Source organism: Protopterus annectens, chromosome 15.part0 (assembly GCF_019279795.1).
Source record: "Protopterus annectens isolate FY-2018-M chromosome 15.part0, PAN1.0, whole genome shotgun sequence".
Lineage (NCBI taxonomy): Eukaryota > Metazoa > Chordata > Ceratodontiformes > Protopteridae > Protopterus > Protopterus annectens.
In genome coordinates this window covers 103,736,385-103,756,384 of record NC_056749.1, presented here as the reverse complement: position 1 = coordinate 103,756,384, position 20,000 = coordinate 103,736,385, and positions in this window count along the sequence as shown.

Here is a 20,000-nt window from a genome sequence, read left to right as displayed (position 1 = left end):
ATAGAAGATGATATTGTGTGTGAGTTTAAGTTGGTAGAGACGAAGAAGGTTGGGTAGCTCAAGCCAATTTAATTTATGTAAAGTAATACAATGGTGGGTTTGGTGGGGAAGGTTGGCAGCGAAACGAGCAATTTTGTTGTAGCAAGTTTCCAACTTGGTTAAGTCTGATTTTTTTTAAGTTGGTGAAGAGGGGAAAAGCATAGGAGTGTAGAGAGGAGGAAGGTTCTGGATATGGCTAGTCTGGTATTGTCAGTGAGAAATGGCTTGCTTCTGTACAGTGAGACAAGTTTGATGTGAACTTTCTTAATTGAGGTGGCTATGTGTTGTTCAAATCTGAGTTTGTTGTCAATTGTTTTGTATGCTTAACTGGTTGGATGACTGTGTTGTTTGCTGAGAGAATAGTAAAAGGAAAGGTGGTCAGTGATTGTTTGCTACTAGTAAATGGCATTAACTGTGTCATTTTGGGGTTGAGGATTAGTTGTGATTTACTTAGATATGTTTCTATATCATTAAAAGCTTGTTGGGCTACAATTTGGAGGCCTGGTAAGGTATCTGATAAGCAGACTAAAGTTGAATCGCCCACATACTGAATTACTTTAGCGTGTGTTGTTGATGATGCTCACATACTGGTTATGTCCCTGTAACAACCCTGACTAACTTCTGATGCCACATCTTCTTTCTCCACTTTTTTTTTCACCATGTTGTTCTAAAACTAAAACTACATTGCTTATCTCCCCAAAGCAGTAACTGTAACTACTAAAATTATATCATCCCTCTGTACAAATAATTTCCTTTCTGTATTATAAACTACCTCATGTATGATACTGTAAAAAGACTTGTTTTATCCAGTATGTAACTTATTTTTTTATTTCAGTTATTTAATTTAATCTCTGCTCTTTAATACTATATCTTGGTATTTTTTTAAATCTGTCTATTACTTTGTGATAGTATTGTTGTTTAAATTCTTTATGCCATTTTGGAGCTTTTCTCCCTGGGCCTCTACTGAAAATGGAAATATATCCAGTTAGACTAGCCTGGTAAACAAATGTAAAATAAAATAAATAAAAATAAATAAATAAATAAATGCTAGATCATTAGAGAAGATGGCGAAAAGTAGGGGTCCTAGTATGGACCTTTGGCTGACTCCAACCGAGACAGGCAGAAGTGGTGAGAGTTCGGATTTCCATTGTACTGCTTGTTGTCTGTCAGAAAGATAGCCTAGGAACCAGGAGAGGGAAGTCTTTGATAGGTTTAGTGAGACAAGAGTACTAAGGAGTTTGATGGGAGGCAGTGTCAGAAGATTGATGCTACTTGCTGCTTTGAATTTCTCAGTTGGTTGATGGTGTTAGTGAAATTAATTAGGGCTGTGATAGTGCTATGTTTTGGTCTGAAACAATGTTGGGAGAGAGGAGAAGGTTGTGAGATAGCAGGTATTGTAGTAATTGAGTGTGGATACATTTTTCCAGAATTTTGACACAGGGGGACTGGATGGCTATGGGTCTGTAATTGTTTAATTCAGTTGATGTTCCTCTTTTATGCAGAGGAGTGATATAGGAAATTTTCCATAATTATGGTACATTTTGTTCTGCTATAGACCTATTTACCAGAATGGAGACAGGCAGAGCTGTGGCATCAGCTGACAATTTGAGGTACTCATTGGGGAGTTAGTCAGCTGCTAAGGAAGAAGTTTTCAGTTTTTTCAGCATTGTTCTTATGGTATTAGTTGGGACAGACTTGAGGTCAAAAAAGTTGTTGTTGGTAGTTTCCACATTAGGTGGAAGAGACAGAGGGGTGGAATTGTTCCCTGTAACTAAGGACAGGATGGTGTTTATAAAGTAGGTGTTGATTTGTGAGGCAATATTCACGCTTTGGTTATTGATTTTTGGTTCTAGAGTTGTAGCTTTACCTGGGTGGAGGAGTGAGTTAATTGCTTGCCAGAAGTTTATGGGATTGTTTTCATATTTGTTTTGCATAGTTGTATAATATGTTTTTTTTTGTCTAGTTTGAGTTGTTTTTTTTGTTTGATTGTGAAGCTGCTGGTATGCTAGCAGAGTTTTGTTGTCGTTTGTTTTTTGGTATTGATACCAGGTTTTGTCCCTTATTTTTTGAAGTTTAATGGTTTCTTTTGATATCCAGGGCAATCTCTTATTTTTAACACGGCATGTATGAGTTGCTGCTACGCTATTTAGAATAGCTAGAAATGTGTCATTGAAATATGTTATGGTCTGGTCAAGTTGGAGATGATGGAGTGGTGTCCAGTTGCATTTATTGAACATGTCTATGAATGCATCTTTGGAAAGGTTTTTGGTATTTCGTACGACTTTGTAAACTATGTTTCTAGGTGAGTTGAGCTGATGATGGATTAAGTAGGTAGGTCTATGGCCACTTAAATTATATGGAAGGCATCCAGAGAGATAGTTGTGGGTGGTACTGTTGATAAGGGACCAGACTAAGATAAATTCCCTTTTGCTATGTTTATCTATTTGTGTGGGAAACTGGATTGTTTGGGAGAAACCATATAGATGTATGAAGGTAGCGGGGTTATAACCAGTGCAAGTGTTCCAGTCTAAGTTGAAGTCACCTCTAATAATGGTTTCATGGGTGTAGGTTGAGGCTGTCCAGGCTATGAGTTCCTCAATGGCAGTGGGAGTATTACTAGGAGGTATTTAAGTGGCTATTATGGTAATAATTTTCTTTGAGTTGATTCTGAGCTGCGTTACTAGAACTTCAAAGTTGTTATCATAAGGGTATTTGATGGATAGGTAGTCAATGCTTAGGTTATCTTTGTAGAAGATTGCAACCCTGCCACCCTTCGTCTTGATTCTGTCTAACCTGTGTACACTATAACCTTGTGGGAGTATGTCTGGGTCTCTTATATGGGGTTTTAGCCACATTTCTGTTGCTGTAAGAATGTCTGGTGAGTATTGTGCAATGACTGCATGAAAGTCTGTGATCTTGTTAACTAGGCTTCTAAGGTTCATGTTAAGAATGAGAAGGTCTTTAGTTTTAATGTGAGGAAGGGGTGGAAAGGTAGCCATGATGGTATGCTGTTCAGTTTGTGGCCCAGGGTTGGGGTGTATATCACCACTATGGAGAATGCATGTTTGTGTAACAATTTGGAGAGTATGTGGAGTTGTTTGCTGAAGTGGTTAGTGGTATTACTGACAACTACATGTTTGAAGTAGAAGTATACACTAGGTGTGTGATTGTAGAGTTAGGAAGAGATGAAAAGGTAGGAGAGTGAGGAGTGGATGGTATTATTTTAATATAGTGTGAGGCTGTGGACATGTATCTGTAGGTGACTGTAGGATGTTAGATAGTATGGAGATAGCAGTAGGGTATAGAATGTGGGCAAGAGAAAGATCATGGTGTGTATTCTTTTTAAAAAGTAGGTTACCTGGATGGTGTGATGAAGATATAGGGAGAGAGGGGTGTTGGTGTAATGTGGTAGGAGTAATGTGATTAAAGACTGTTGCAATTAAGTTGTATGAGGAGGGGGAGGAGTTTTACAAATACTGTAATTGGTTTACTGAGGTGTGACTGGCAGATGGAGGCTGATTCTTGATTGGGGGAAGTTAGGGTAGTGGTTAGCATTCGTATTAGTCTAGGTGATACAGAAGTGGGTGGGAATGGGGGTAGGGTAGAGGAGCGGAGTGAGCCTAAGTGTAGCGATGCAAATGGAGTGTGCTGCCCCCCCTTACAGAAGAGTGCAAAGAAAAACAATCAGTATGAGAAGTAGAAGCTTTGGAGCTATAAGGCATGTGAAAGCAAGGAAGAGGTAGAGGCAGAATGGTAGGACTGTAAGCAGATAGCTGCAGACACACTACATGTATGGCCTTGGTGTGTAAGTAAAACAAAGGAAGGCAAATTTATCTGGGGACAAAATACACCAAGTAAATGGTACTAACCTTACTTTACAGGAATTCTAATGGGGAGGCAGATTTAGTTGAGACAAGATACAAGTATATTGTTAGTTGTGCCACTTAGTGGCAAGAGACCAAGCTATAGTTGCCTGGTGTGGGGGTGGAGGTGGGGAGCCCTTGCAGGTGTGCATGCCAGCCAAAACAATGTTTAAAAATAACTAGTAAAAGTAACAAATATGCTATAAATTAAATGTAAACAACCAGTCATAATGTTTAAAATATAACTATTAAGGACCAAATCTGCTAATAACAAGAAACTGCAAACATCCAGTCACCTATGCAGACTTGTCTGGTGGGTATCCTTAAGACGTGTTACACTTGGCTTGCAATAACTGTAGCATATCAGTGAGTCTATTTGCCATTGTTGTAGTTGCTGGGGGGGCCAAGCTGTGCTGACACAGGCAGACCAAGTGTGCTGTAAAAGAGATAATAAGTGATGTTAGGAATATGGCTAGTTACTACAAAGTACACAGCATCTCAGTGAGCAGTAAAGTAAGAGGAGTAAAGGTGAGCTGACTAAGTGTGGATGTGTGTTGTTAGGAGAGGTACAAAGGAACCTAGATAGGCTATAAGGTGGCCTGTGGTGCCTGTAGAGTGAGCGTGCAATGACTGAGACAGAGAGAAGTTCATAAGACTGTAATGTATGGACTGCTGACTTCATGGGCTTGAAGTGGATTAGATAACAGGCAGAAATCATGTAATAGTAACAGTAAAACACAAACTTGACTTTTACTGCTGCTTCTTTTTAGAATTACTAAACTGCAGTCATTTGTAAAGCCTGAATTGTATTATTTTGACTCATCTCCCATCCCCATTCACACCTAACTTCCCTAGTTGTCAAAGTGCTAAGGGTAATTTGAGCTGTTTCCTGCTGCGATTGACATCTCACAGCAGGAGACCTGACTCATGTACTGTTTCCTTGTTCTAGCCTTTACATTCTGTATGGGTAGGGGAAGAACCAGGGAGCTGTGACATTACAGCATAGGAGGGTTTTTAGGACGGTAGTGGGGATGTCAGTTTGGGGAGGGAAATTGCCAGAAAACTGCCTGTATTTAGTGGCCTTGATGACATCAGTGAATTGGAGACTGCAGCAAGCTTTAATAGGATGGAACAAATGTGTTTTGGAAACCACCACAGTACAGTAAGGTACTGTTCTAGTGGAGAGAGGCAGTCAAATTAGAATATTTTAAATACTGTATGGTTGTTTAATCAAAGCAGGGGCAGTAAATAGGAAGAAAAAGACTGAGAAGTTGAGCATTTAATAATATAATCCCATTGTTGTCCTTTAATTTTATATCTACCTCTGATAAATCCAAGAAGTGGTTGTATAATTTCTTAGGCACACTTCAGTATGAGTTCAGGGATGCAGTCTATTTGTGTATACTTCAAAAAAAAAAAAAAAAAAGTACAGCTAACTCAGTTTTTCACTGATTTCAGAATCATAGGTTCTGTATTTACTGTTGGGTTTAAACTGGAATGATGTCTTTCCTGTTTTCATAATCTCTTATTTCTAAGGAGTTGGAGAAGGAAGAGTTCAACAAGCCATTGTCCAAATAAGGCAATGCATTTTTAAGTTGAAGTATTGCAAAATGCATCCACAACCAAGAAGTTCAATTTAGCTTCAGTTTCTAGCAGTTTTGCTGCTTTTCCAGTCACATACTTAGTGTGACTCCCATTTTTTTAACATTTTGTATGTGTTGTACATTTTTAGTGCTGCAAAAATTTACATTTTGTTAGCTTAATTTAAATTCTTCACATTTTCCAAAAATAAAATAGTCATTCATATTTATTTTCTAGATTTTGATTTCTGATACATTGCTGCTAAACCTCAAGAACCTTTTATCTTTCTACAGTTTATGAAAATATGTTCTGTAGTTTTTTCCATTCCATGCACCCTTTCACCCCATTTTGTCTATAAAATATGCCAATGACAAAAACATGACAGAGATGTATATATCGATTTTTTCCTAACTTTTTAAACGCCTACAGCATATGATTATGGCATAATATGAAGAAAATAAGATTCACTAGACTACTCAACTCAGCTTAATATTTGATAACATTCATTCTGTGATTGGCAGTAACAGTGACCAATGACCAAATTCATAACTTGTGTAGATATTTTGGGTTATATCAGTATCAAAGTGCTGATTTCTGAGCCTTCTTTAATTGCATGCTAAGTGTTTCAGTAACTGAAATGTGTTGGTTTAGCACCATTAATATAATGGTGTGACCTGCCAAGGGCCATCATAAGATCATAATCTCCCTTAGCCTGAAAGAAAGCAATGGCAGGTATAATTATGTTAAGGCCGAGTGCAAAGGGTACCGTGTTCTTCAAAAGGGGCTTTGCCCACCCCCACATGTGCTGTTTTTGATTAAAACAGTCTTCATTTTCAAAGACTCAAATTTAATTTCATTTCAGCAATGTGGATATATCAAAGTCATGATCTAATATATACTTTTAACTGCTATGATATGTAATCAAATGTTTTAAAGACATTTAAAAACACACACACAAAGTCAACAACCTTTGCAACAAGGTATTGCTAGTTTTGTAAGAAGTCATCTGTAAGTCCAATATTGTTACATATCACCAGCATTTTAATGGGTTTTAAGGTAACAAGCATGTTCCTCAGTCAACAAACTATATTTGTTATCTATCACTTTTACCTTTACAACCTGTTCTTTTTCTAAATATGTAAACAGCACAATTGTAAACTTTGGCTGCAAGTTTTCAAATAAAAATCAAAATATAAGAATTGAATTGACTTTTACATTAGGTGATCAGCTTTTACGTCATGGTTAAGGTACATTAATCAATAATTTATTATTTTCTTACAAGCTCCACAAATAGGCTGAATGTATTAAAACTACAATTTGTAATCTGGGAAGTGAACACATAACATCTATGATTAACAGAGGAAAATACTGTCTAGGAAATATCATAATTTAATTCAGATTTGTTTTGGTCAGATATCAAACTTATTGTATTATAATTAAAGTGAGCTTCTTCTTTTTTTTACTTGGCTAATTATTTAAACTGGGAGGGGGGAAAGAAATATATGTCAATGTAAAACATACATCCTAATAGCCATAAATGAACTGACAAAATAACGCAGGTGTTTTATCAAAAATATACTGATTTATAACACTATACAAATGTAGTCAAGGGAGATGAGCAAGCTGAGAATTTTTGAATTTGGTCAATGCATACAATTAGAAAAAAACAACAGTGAAATCTATCTCAGCATTTGTCTACTGTTGAAATTCATGAAGCTATAAATCATTTAAAATTAACTGAATCACTGAGTTCCAATCTCTTCCTGTTTTTTTTTTTTTTTTGTTTGTTGTGTTTTTTAATAGAATGTTATTGTCCCAATTTCCCAGATATTATTAAATGTTTACAACTGCATTTTAAATATTGGTCCCAAACATAATCATTTAAATCAGTTAAGTACAGTTGAAATTGGGTGATACTGATCTTATACATTGTCAACTGATTAAAATGATAATTTTAGATTTGAAAATACACACTTTTGAAAACATATTTGATTCATTTTTCTCATGTTCAGTATTTTCTTTGCCTTTTTGTGTTTAATTTGGGACCCAAATTTACAGCACTTGAACTTTCAATAGCTATGTCTAATGCGTGTGATGGAGTCAACTATCATTTTTTTCTGGTGCTTTAAAAGCTCAATTTTTCCATTGAAAATAATAAAAGCTCTTAGAGTCCTTTATTCTAATTATTCTGTAGTTTTAGCTGTAAATGGTAAAGACTGCACAAATTAAAATTAGTGTGCTAATCAGGAAAGTCTTTCCTGTATCTGTCTGTTTAATTTGTATTTACAGCCATCATTCAAAATCTTCAAAAGATGATTTATGACTTAATTTCGAGAGTGCTTTAGGGTAATTTGAGTGTGTCTTGGATAATTGCCACACACACACACACACACACACACACACACACACACACACGCACACACACACACACACACACACACACACACACACACACACACACACATTATATATATCTATATCTATATGTATAGCTACCTATCTATCTGTATATATATATATATATATATATATATATATATATATATATATATATATATATATATAGATAGATAGATATGGGTCTATGTCATTTGATTGTATGCTTATTTGACTGAATCCAAGATGGCTGAACCTATTTAACTGAAAACTTATTTGGCTAAAAATGTATTTCATAGAAAACCTTCTCCCCAACTTTGCTTTGCCTCCCATACCCCCGTAGTTACAAATACTAACTCCATGGCTCCACAGCCGTGGTAAAAAAAGCAACATGCACAGTAAATAAATGCTGAAGTGTGAAGACAAACCACAAATATCTACAGATCTGGAGGTACAACATGATGGTTCCATTGCAATCCATACATAGTCTGCTTGACTCAGTTGCTTAATAATTCCTGTGATAATAAATTACACCATCAGATACTTTCTATAGACTTCTATACTTTTCTGTCAAATTAGTTTATTTTTATTTATTTATTTTGAAATTTGTTAACCGGGTTAGTCCATCGGAGCCAACAGCCCATTTTCAGTGGCGACCCGAGGAGAAAAGATCCAGCAATACAAACATAAAAAGATAACATTGTAGGCAATATACAAAACCCAAGAAAAACAGTGCAACAATACAATATAAGCAAAAATTACATATGCAGTAATCAGGTGAAATTAATAACTGTAATAAAAATAAAACAAAATGAAGTAAATACAATTAGTACATTTAGGTATTTACAATAATGACATATATTTCCCAAGTAGCATAATGTAGTATTGTCTAGTGAGCAGATCAGTCATTTAATTATTAGATATAGACAGGTAGTGAAAAGAAAAAGAAAGGAAAATGCAGATGATAGAAGATTTAGGCAAGGACAAGCTTTTGAGTTCAGAAAGTAGTGCTTGACTTATGTTTTAAAGCAGTGATGCTACGAATGTGAGGTGGTAGCCTATTCCTCTCAAGGGACATAAAGTGTTTATAAAGGGTTTTCCATAAGTTTTGTTGGGTTTCTAGAAGTCTAGAAGGTGCTGGTCAGAACTACGAAGATACCGGGTTGGGATATAAGGGAATACTAAGGCAGAGAATGATGGGCAGGCTAGTGGTTTGTTGAGCAGGGAGTGTGTCAGCTACAGCTAGGCAAGTAGGAAGAGCTGGGGGAATTCTAGCCATTGAAGCTGTTTCAGGACAAGGCAATGATGGAAGTTATAAGGCTGGTTACTGGCGAACCTGGTTATGTTATTGTAAGCTTGTTCTAGTCTGGAGAGAAGGTTTGACTGGAGGTGAGTTAGGATTGGGGAGGCATAGATGAGACATGGAAGGAGATAGGCTTGGGCAAAGCTGGGTTTGGAGTTGGGAGCAAGAAATCTCTTATTCCTGTAGAGAAGACCCAGTTTCATGTTAGTTGTTTTGATACAGTGTTGGATATGGATGTCAGATTTGAGATGGTCACTGATTATTGCACCCAGTAACTTAGAGTGAGGCTCAGCTTTGATTAGAGTGTTATCTAGTGAAGAAATAGTAAAGGTAGATTTAAGGTGGTGGAGAGTTTTGGGGAAAAACAGTTGGAGCTTACTTTTTTGGGGGTGAATATAAGTTGATGCTTTGTGAGCCATTTTTCCACAGACAAGGAGTTTTGGGTGATAGAAAGAAGTTTAGAGATGTTGTCAGCCCAACAAGTAAGAGTAGAGTCATTGGCATACTGTATGAGGGAGGGGGTGTTGCAGGAGGAGTAAAGGTGATTGGTGAAGATGATGAATAGGAGGGGGGCAAGGATTGAGCCTTGAGGAACACCAGTTTGGATAGGTAGGAAAGGGGAGCAAGCAGATTTCCATCTGACAGACTGGAGCCTACTTGATAGATAGCTTGAGAACCAGTGAATAGTAGAGGGGGAGAGATTAAGGTCAGTAAGCTTAGTAAGTAGCTTGGAATATGAGACACTACTGAAAGCTTCAGAGAGGTCAGGAAAGAGGCAAGACAAGAGGAAGTCTTTGTCCGGGGCTTCAGCAACAGTGTGAGTGAAGGATAGGAGGGCAGTGGAGATCTATTTATTAGGATAGAGACAGGAGAGGCTACGGAATGAGCAGAGAGTTTAAGAAAGAGGGGAGGGAAGTTATAGGTAGAGGGAGAATAAGGTTTCAGTTTTAGTAGAACTGACGATGTAGGCTGTGGAGACAGGGTTAAGAGAGAAAGGGGTTATGTTGCATGTGTAGTGAGTGGTGTGAGGGTGGTTATGGCTTTTGGAGGGTTGGGCAAGTTTCTGAATAGATTTGATGAAGTGGGTGTTAAATAAGGTGGCAGTTTCTAATGGAGAATTATTAGGGTAGGGGTTTGGAGTAGCAGATTGATCTGGATTTAAGATTTTATTGATGGTATTCCAGAATTTTGGGGGGTTAGACTTTTGGGAGAACTGGGGATTATAAAACTATGTTTTCTTGTCTTTGTTAATTGTTGTTTTTGCTAGATTTTTTAGTTTTACACACACACACATATATATATATATATATATATATATATATATATATATATACATATATATATATATATATATATATATATGTGTGTGTGTGTGTGTGTGTGTGTGTGTGTGTGCAACACACCAGACATACCCGGAGTGGCCAGTAAATCTAATTTGGCTTTAGTGGTTGTGTGCTGGATTTCTTTTTTTCTTTTCTTTTTTTTTTTTTTTTTTTGTTTGGACAACTTGCATGGATATAAGAGTATACACACATATGTATATATATATATATTTCTTTTTTTTTTAAGTAGAATATATTTGGTCAAAATGTCTTGGGCTAGTTTAAGTGGACTGTGAGCCAACAAAACCTAGGAACAGGCTTAAACAAGTGAAGGTCAAGTCCAAATCTCACCCCTACATGTAGGCTATTATTTGGGACTCAGCAAAATGAGATCAAGAAGAGGTGCTCTCCCTGTCAGGGACTGCAATATGTCTATATATATATATATATATATATATATATATATATATATATATATATATATATATAGATATATATATATATATATACATTTATATATATATATATATATATATATATATATATAATCATCATCTTCTTTCGGCTGTTCCCATTAGGGTCGCCACAGCATCACCTGTTTCCATTTTTCCCTGTCCTCTGCATCTTGCTCTGTCACACCAACCACCTGCATGTCGTCTCTCACCACATTCATAAACCTTTATCTTAGGCCTACCTCTTTTCCTGTTTACGAAAACAATGAGGTTCCAAAAACTAACCCTTTTTCCCAGGGCCTTTTGGGGAAGGGGAACAAAATTGGGATCCCCCCCAAAGACCCCCAAAAAATCCCTTTGGGCCAAAAAAAAGTTTGGTTTTTTTTCCAATCTGGGTAAACCCCCTTTAGGATTTTCCAAATCTCCCCCCGGGGGGCTAAGGCCCCTTGAATTTTGTTTTTGGAAGGGTTTGGAAAAATTTTTTTGGCAAAACCCCGGGTTAAAAAACCTAAGGGTTTGGGGGTTTGCTAAATTTTGGGCCCAACATAAAAATTTCATTTTTAGCCCCCGGGTTTACCTTGGGGGAAGGGGGATTTCCCAACCATTTTGAGCCCCTTGGAAGATTTTTAAAGGGCTTTTGGGGCCCCCCCCAAAAGGGAAAATTTCCTTTTAAATTGCCCCAAATTTAAAGGCAGAAAATGGAAGGTTTTTGGGGGTATCATTTCATTAATAATAAAAAACCCCCAGTTTGGAAAAAGGTTTTTAATACAGGAAAAGGGAAGGTTTAATTTGGTTACCAAAGTTTAAGTTACACCAACCCCTTTTTGGGGACTTTAATACCCCCCTTGCGGGGAAATATTGTAGAATTTATTGGGCCAAAGTTTTAAATTCAAAAAAATTCATTTTGGGAAATGGTTAAATTTCCCAAAAGGTTGAAATTTTGGTTTATGGTGTTTAAGAAAGGGGCCCCTTTAACCATGGGTTTTGGGAAAATTTGAAAAATCATTATTTGAAGTAATACCAAATAGCCCCAAGAAAATTTAAAAAAATATTTTCCAAATAGATTAAACCTTTTTTGGGAGGTTAAAAATTATTTCACTGAACTTCCCTCAGTAAATTAATTTAGGAGCCTTTTAAAATTTTTTCCATTGAAAAGTATTTTTTTAAAATTTTAATTTGGGAACCTTAAATATTAAGCTTGAAAACAAATGTTTTTCTTTTAGTTTAAAAAATTAATTTAATAACCCAATAATTTTGTTTAAATTTTAAATTTTTGGGGCCTACCCAATAATGAAGGGCTTTTTTCTTTGGGTTTTTAAAAAGATGTTTTTTTTTTCAAAGTTGAAAATTTATTTTTTGGCAAAAGAAGGGAAAGGGTTAAGGAAATTTAAACTTTTGTTTATAAACCTTTTATAATTAAACTATCCCAATTAAAGCAAAAAAAGAATCAAGTTTCCCAATTTAGGGAGAATCCCTTAAAATTTGCAAACTATCTTCCCTCCCCTTTAAATCAATAACCTTTTGTTTTTTTTGGTCAAAATAAAGGCCCCGAAAAATTGTGGGGAAATTAGAAATTCCTTGTAAAGGGGGAACCTCAAATACCAAAGACCTTTTTTGCAATCAAAACCTTGGCCCTTTTTTAGGAAGGGGTTTTTGTTTTTTGGATACTTGGGTTCTTAGAGCTAATTGGGGGCCAAAGTGGGTAAAGGTGTTTGGAACCCAAAAATTAAATACCGAGTTGGGATCTTTTGGGGGTTTGGGGAACCAAGGGCCCTCCCCATAAGTAGTTTTTTGCTTTTTTATAGGGGATTTTTCCATTGGAATTTTTCCCAAAAAGGAAATGGAATTTGGGACATTTTTCAAACTAATTAGAAAGGTTGGGGTTTGGGGAGTGCGGGGGAAAAGTTAATTTTGGGTTAAAAAATTATTAAAACCCCCTTTTTGGGATCGGGCCAATTTTCCTGTTTTATAGGTTTGGGGTTTTTTGGTTCCTTGTTAAAAAATTCAAAAATGTGTTTAGGACTGTTTTACCCAGGTTGAAATTTTTGGTTTATAGGTTGCAATAAAGGGTTAAAAAGGGGGTAAAAGGTTCATTTTTTTTGACTTATGATCCCTTAAGTTTTTCATAAGGAAAATTTTTTTGTCCTAAACTTTTGAAAATATTTTAATTTAAGTTATTTTTTCAAAAAGTTAATCTTTTGTTGGAGTTTAAAAGCCTTAAAAAAGGATTTTTTTTGAAATGTAATTTGGGGAAATTTTAATTTTCCTCCAGGGGCCCCAAAAGTTTTCCAGGTTCCCAAATTTAACCCCCAAAAGGGGGTTTTTAAAATTTGGACTACCTGCTAATGCTTTGTTTTTTCTGGCTTTTGACTTTTTTTCAAAATTGAAACACCCCCCTTATTTTTCTGGCAAAAAAATCCGGGAAATTTGAAATTTTCCCTTTTAAAAATAAATTTTCCAAAGGTACCCCTCCTAAAAAAGAAAGCTTTGGTTCCAAATTTTTTGTTGAAATACCTTTTTGAAACACCCAATTTGCTTTTTTTAAACCTTGCTTTTCGGGTTAAAACCGGAAAAAAATTGTGGGGAAAAATACCCTTTTAAGAATGAGCCAAAACAAAGGCCGGCCACTCAAAAGGGCCATAAGGAAAAATTCTTTTTAGTTATTTTGCCCTTCATTTTGGGAAATTCCCAAATTTTAGGTGTTTGGAATTTCCCCCTTATTTGTGAAAGGGGTTGGGTTTTCCTTTTAAGAGTGGAAAAATTGACCTCCATAAGAGTTTTTTCTTTTTTTGGTTGGGATCCCTTTTTCCGGAAATTGCATTTTCCTCAAGGGTTGGGTGGGGCGTTCGGCATGCAAAAGGGGTTGTCCTTCTAAAATTTTTGGGGTTACGGGCCCACCCTCGGTTTTCTTTTTTAAAACCCTTTTGGAATATTCCAGGGTTCGGCTTTTTCCACCCTTAGGGAAAAAGACCAAAAACTTAAAGTGTAAGAGGTTCTTTTTTAACTTTGACATTTTGAATTAAAGGGAGGTTTGTTTTGGTGATCCATAACCCTTTGTTGTTAATTCCTTTCCAATTAAATTTTTTTTGGAGGACCAAAATTTATTTTTGATACCAGCTTCAATATATAAAAAGATTTTCCTGTGGGGCCCAAAAGGGTTTCGTTCCCCCAACTTTTTTAACAATTAACCACCTTGTAATATTTATTAATAATCTAATTTATATTTTTTTGGGTATGTAAAACTTTTTCCCCCCATTTTTAAAGTAAAAAAAACAAATTTAAATTTTCCCTAAAAACTAAGAACTCCAAAGGGACCCCCTTGTGGTAACTTTCCAAATTTTTGCCTAAAAAATTTTTGCCTTTAAACACTTTTTAAATTTGATTTTCCTAAAAATCCCACAAGCATTCCCAGCCAGAACAAAGGGCCGGGAATTAAAAAAAGTTTCATTTTTCTTTTTCCCCCTTAAAAATTTTTGGAAAAAATTTCTTTTTTTTAAATTTGTAAGGGGAATTTTTAAAGTTGGGTTGGTTTCCCGGTTTTCGGGTTGTTCCCACAGTAAAACCCCCCGGTTCTGGTTTGGGTTGGGGAGTGTTTTACGTGCCACTTGGGTACGCAAAACATTCCAAAAAGGGGGTTGCCCTTAAGGGGGGTTTAGGGGTGGGGCCAAAAAATCAAACTGGAATCAACCCGGGACCGCGTCCCTTACCGGGAAAAGACAAAAAACATTTTGAAAGGGGTTGAATTAGAAGAAATTTAAATTTAAATTTTTTTCCCTGAATTTGGGTTCTTGCCCCCCCCAAATTTTAAATTTTATCCTTTTGTCCCAGTTTCCCTTAACCCCAAAAAAAGGGGGGTTTAAAGTTTTATAACAAACAAGGTGGAATTTTAAATTTTAAATTTTAAAACCTTATTTTATAATGAATGAAATTTTTAGCATGATTTGTATAAAAAAGTAAAATTTCAAACATTACAATGAAAATTTGGTACCTTAATCCCAAAATTTTTGTAATTTTTTGCCTTGAAATTTAAGTTTAAACATTAAATAAAACCTTGGGGCAATTTAAACAAGTAAAGGGGAAAAGGAAACATTTTCATTTTTCCAAATTTGAAAATAGTGTTACAAAATTTCTTGTTTTTTTAAATTTTAATAAAAAGGTTTTTGGGCTGCTGGTTAAGGGCGCCAAAATGAAACCCTTCTTTTTAATTTTGGGAAGGGGGAACGCCCCCTTGCGGGCCCTGACCAAATTTAAACGGTTCCCCCTTCTGTTGTCCCCAAAAAAGGCCCCAATGGTAAAAGCAGTCACGGGGAAACCAGAAAAAGGTTTTTTGGAATGAATTTTTGGTTTAAATATTTAAAAATTGCCCGGGATTTGGGAAATTCCCCCCCAAATTTTTTTACCTTTTAAAAATTTTTAAACGAGTTATGGTGGGGTTGGGATAAATGAAATTATTGATTTTTCTAAGTAAAAATTTTTTGAGCACAAGTGTTTTAAGAAATAAAATTAAACAGAAAACTAATACCTCCTAACCTAAGGCCAAAGGTAATTAAACCTTAGGATGAAGTTTCCTAAAAGGAAACCAGAAAAACAATTGGGGGAAAGGGAAAAGGAACCCTTTCCCTTTTTCCAAAAGGGTTTAAAAACAGTTTTCCCCAACAAAGGCCTTTTGCCAGTTTTAAAAACTCCAAAAAAAGGTGAGGGTTTAAAAGGAAAACGGGAAATCCCCTTGGACAGCCTTCCTTTTTAATTTTGAAAAACTTCACAGAGTTGCTGGTTATCTTTTGTATTTGTGCATCTGAGCTCCAGGTTAGCAATGTTTTGGTGTTTTGCTTACTGAAATGGCATCTATCAAAGATAATGCATATGCTGGTTGCACTTCTGTGTGTGACATAATTTCATTCTCTGTGATATTAACTTTACATTGTCATCACACTGTGTTGTTTATAGACTCGGAACATACAGTTATTCCTCCCTTGCTGCAACATACTCACCTCCTTCTAGTTCTTTTACCCTCCTCTAACCTTATATTTTCCCTCTGTCCTCATGTTATTCTCTCACATGTCACAGCCATATATGAACCTTCTCATCACCTTCCCATTTCCTTGCTTAACGAAGACCCTCTTCTCCCAGTGCAAGCTCCCTGGTTCTGTGATCTCTTTCCTCTAATGTAAACCTCACTGTCTTTTTCAGAACTCCCTGCTCTGTAGACACTCTTGCTTTATATCACTTTTATTATAATTCTATTTACTAGATGTGTGTCAGGAAACTGGTGTTACAATGAAAACAAAATGAGTAGCTAGTCTGAGACCCTCATGATTACATAATCTGTTATGACTGCACTGATACATTGTCAGGGATGTGAATGCAATAATTAGGCATATTTCATCATGAGCTAATTTAAGAAGCATGGAGCTCTTGGATGTCCAACATCTGTATAGGGACCAAATGTGTGCACTTTCAGTCGTACATCTGATTAACAAATGGTCACAGAAGGGAAAAGTTTTTCTTCCAATGTGCTGTGACCTCAGATACAGTAAATATATATATATATATATATATATATATATATATATATATATATATATATATAGATATACAACGTGCATAAGGGCCAAAGTCACTAGCATGGGAGTTGTTGAGGTTCCATCAAAGCAGACTATGAAATGGGTACCTCATGACCAAGTTAGACTTTCCTGGTAAACAAATGCCAGATAAATAAAAAAAAAAAAATTCAGATTCTGCTTCCTTCACTCAGAAGTGAAATTTGATTAAGTGGTTATTGCATGGATATCGCAGACCCAACACTTTCTTCTTGAGGAGTCCACTGATAAAGGACATTTTACTAAGAAGTTCTAGCCAGTTATCAGACTGGCAGAAATATAAATATAAATATATAAAATACATTTTTCAGCCTTTCAGTATTTCTTTCAGATTGAAACTGTTTCATTGAACCATTATTTTAATGGAATTTGAATTTTATGTATAAACTCTAAATTGTATGAAATGATATTTCAGATTTAGAAACAAGGGACAGAAAGGTTTGTTTGTGTCTTTCGGCTTTTCCTGGTTAGGGGTAGCCACAACAGAACTCTGGTCCGCTAATGATTGGCAGTTGATTTTTTTGTACTGGCTTGCCAGGCCTGATGCACAACCTTCAACGAAGGTATGCCCATTCACGCATGTCTCCATGCAGAAGACGCTCTTGCTGAGAATCGAACCGGACAGCGTCTTACTGTGAGACAACAATGCTACCACAGCACCACCACCACCACGGGTCAAGGGACAAAAAGGTAGTAAGGCCATTTTACACCACCATGAGCAGTCATTTACTCAAATCTGACATCCAGTTCAGACAACTTTTAAAGAAGGCTAATATTAAATGACATAAACTATAGAAATATATGATGCCACTCATTCAGTGTGTTAAAAATGATGTCACTCATTCAGTGTATTAAAAATGATGTCACTCATTCGGTGTGCTATACAAGGATAATGGGATTACTTTGTTTTATTCTCTGGTTTATAGAAAGCTGGGGAAAATAATGTTTAATCCCAGAGCTGTTTATTTTTTTAAGTATCTTTCATACAATAGCTGAAGGAAAAGGGTAAAGGGTCAAACATTATTTTATCATAATTAACTCTAATAAAAAGAGGTTTAGGTTGTGCATCAAGGCTGTTATGAAATTTTTTTAGCCCACAAATCTGAGACAATTAACCTGGATTTTTAAAAGAGCTGGTTCCTGCTATTAAAGTAACTTTATAGGTACTCCTGTTTAAAAACTGGCTTTCTATGATCTGTGCATTCTTTTTGGAGCCAAAAAGAACATGCAGAAAAATGCTACCAATTAACAAATATGCATGACTTCAGAATTACAAATGCTATCAGATCCCACTTAAGCAAGAAAATAGTAGCCGATGTAAAAAAAAAACAAGAAATTGCAGTACTGAAGAATTTTTCTGTGCCCAAAGCAAAAAAGGGTTTTGTGACGCAATTCAGACCTAACCTTTACTCTCAGATTTTACTGGAGTTTGTATGAAATTGGAATTCTACTTGATAGTAATAGGAAACATAATATCATTTTCTGAAGTTTTTGACAGAAAACTAACTAGTTCTCAGTAATTGCACCTTACATTCATTCGTGGAAAAGGCAGTTTTGTTAAAACCCTTTCAGTCCTGTTTGATCTTTATTCTCAGAATATGAAAAGTATGAAGAAGCTAAAGCAACTTCAAAAGATGTAAACCACTCGACTGCTTCACCTCCTTTTTGTATGTGGCAATGTGTTTTATTACAGCTTTTAAAACTGTTACAGACTCAGACATATACAACATCAGGGAGCTGTCTGCGAACCAATGCCAAGTGTGTTACAGCTTCCAGAACTGTAAAATGCTTCATGTGTTACAGTTTCTTTCTCCTGTTTTGTAGTACATTGGAACAACTACAGCAGCATTTAATGTAAAGACATGTTTAACAGCAATATGTTGCAGCTTTCAAAGCTGTGAAACACTTACGTTTCCTACACTTTCTCTCTCTCTCTCTCTCTGTCTCTCTCTATCTCTTTTTAATTGGCAGCACATGGAGTAGGTAAAAGCTCCATGCACTATAGAGTCATGATCAAATATCAGCAATTGTAACCAAGTTTTTAAAAGTTCTTGAAATGGATGTTGTCATTCTCAAATTTTGCTTTTTTCTACTCTCCGTGTAAGTTTCTTGCTATCCATTTCTTGCTCAATGTCGTTTTAGAGACCCAGTTGTAATTCTCTATGTTATAGCAAGTTATTAGCTGCTTATAACAATAAGAACATGATCTTTTATAAACTTTTTAAAATGACTGATAAGATGAACCATAACACTGGAGCTCTAATAAAGAAACAAAGTACATGCGCTAGTGAACTGTAATGCAAAAGCACCTAGTTTATAGAAATATGTTAACTTTCTTTCTTAATATCATAGCTTCCCATGGGACTGCACAGTTTCTTCAGGCTGACTGCATGAATCCTTATCATGCTGTTTTTGATTCGTCATGTTCCTTACAGTAAATCCCCTTAACTCCCTAAATTCCCATTAACTATTTTACATATTATTATCTAAGCTTGTAACAATCCTAAAAATGTACTAATGAAGCCAAGGCATCACACATCATATTATAAACTAGTATTTCCTGGTAAAAGCTGAATGTACAAGATTTATTTTGGGGAGGCACTGTCTGCCATCCATTTTAATGTCAGTAAAGAAAGGATATGTAATGTTAATATTTCAGGTAATTTCCTGAGTCAGTAACTGCTTTTCTTCAGCTATTGTTAAACAGTTAACACTGTCTCCAGACAGCAAAGGGACTGCTCAAGTGATTCCTAGTAGCTCTTATTAAGAAACATGAATTACATGCAAAATGTTTTATATAAATCAAATACATTAGCTCTTTTTTGTATGAGACTCCAAATCTCCCTTTACAAGCACTTGTGAACTACGTGCCAGATATGAACACATGCAGTTACATGAACCAAGACGGTGTGCTTCTCTGCAACAGCAAGAGGCTACTACAGTTTGGGGTATCGGCAATATATGGAGACATTATGAACATTTTATTTGTCCATGTGCATTTGGTCATTCAGATGTTTTGTCAGGATAGGTTTAGGTAATGTGTAATAACATCTGGTTACATTTCTGTTCCAAGAGGTCCTGAAAAGATGTAGCTTGAAGAACAGCTGTAGGGTTGGTCTGATGGTTTCCAACAGTAGAAATAAAGGGCGTTTCAAGATGGTAGAAGTTTCTCAGTAATCCATTTATATACAAGGAAATCATAAACTGCAAAAATTCCTTAGAAGGGAATGTAAAGCACTTATTTAACAAATATAAATGCCATTTTTTCTTCATTTTCTTTACTAAAAATCATAATGACTATGGAAATTAGAAAATCCATTGTGGGTGGGGTGGAGGGCTCTAATGCAGTTTAATTATGTTATATTGATATCTCAGAATATTTATGCAGTGTAATCTGCCCACCTTTCTGTCTGCTGCAGTTTTGTCATACTGTACTTACCTCTGCATATTACTTTTGCAGTTAG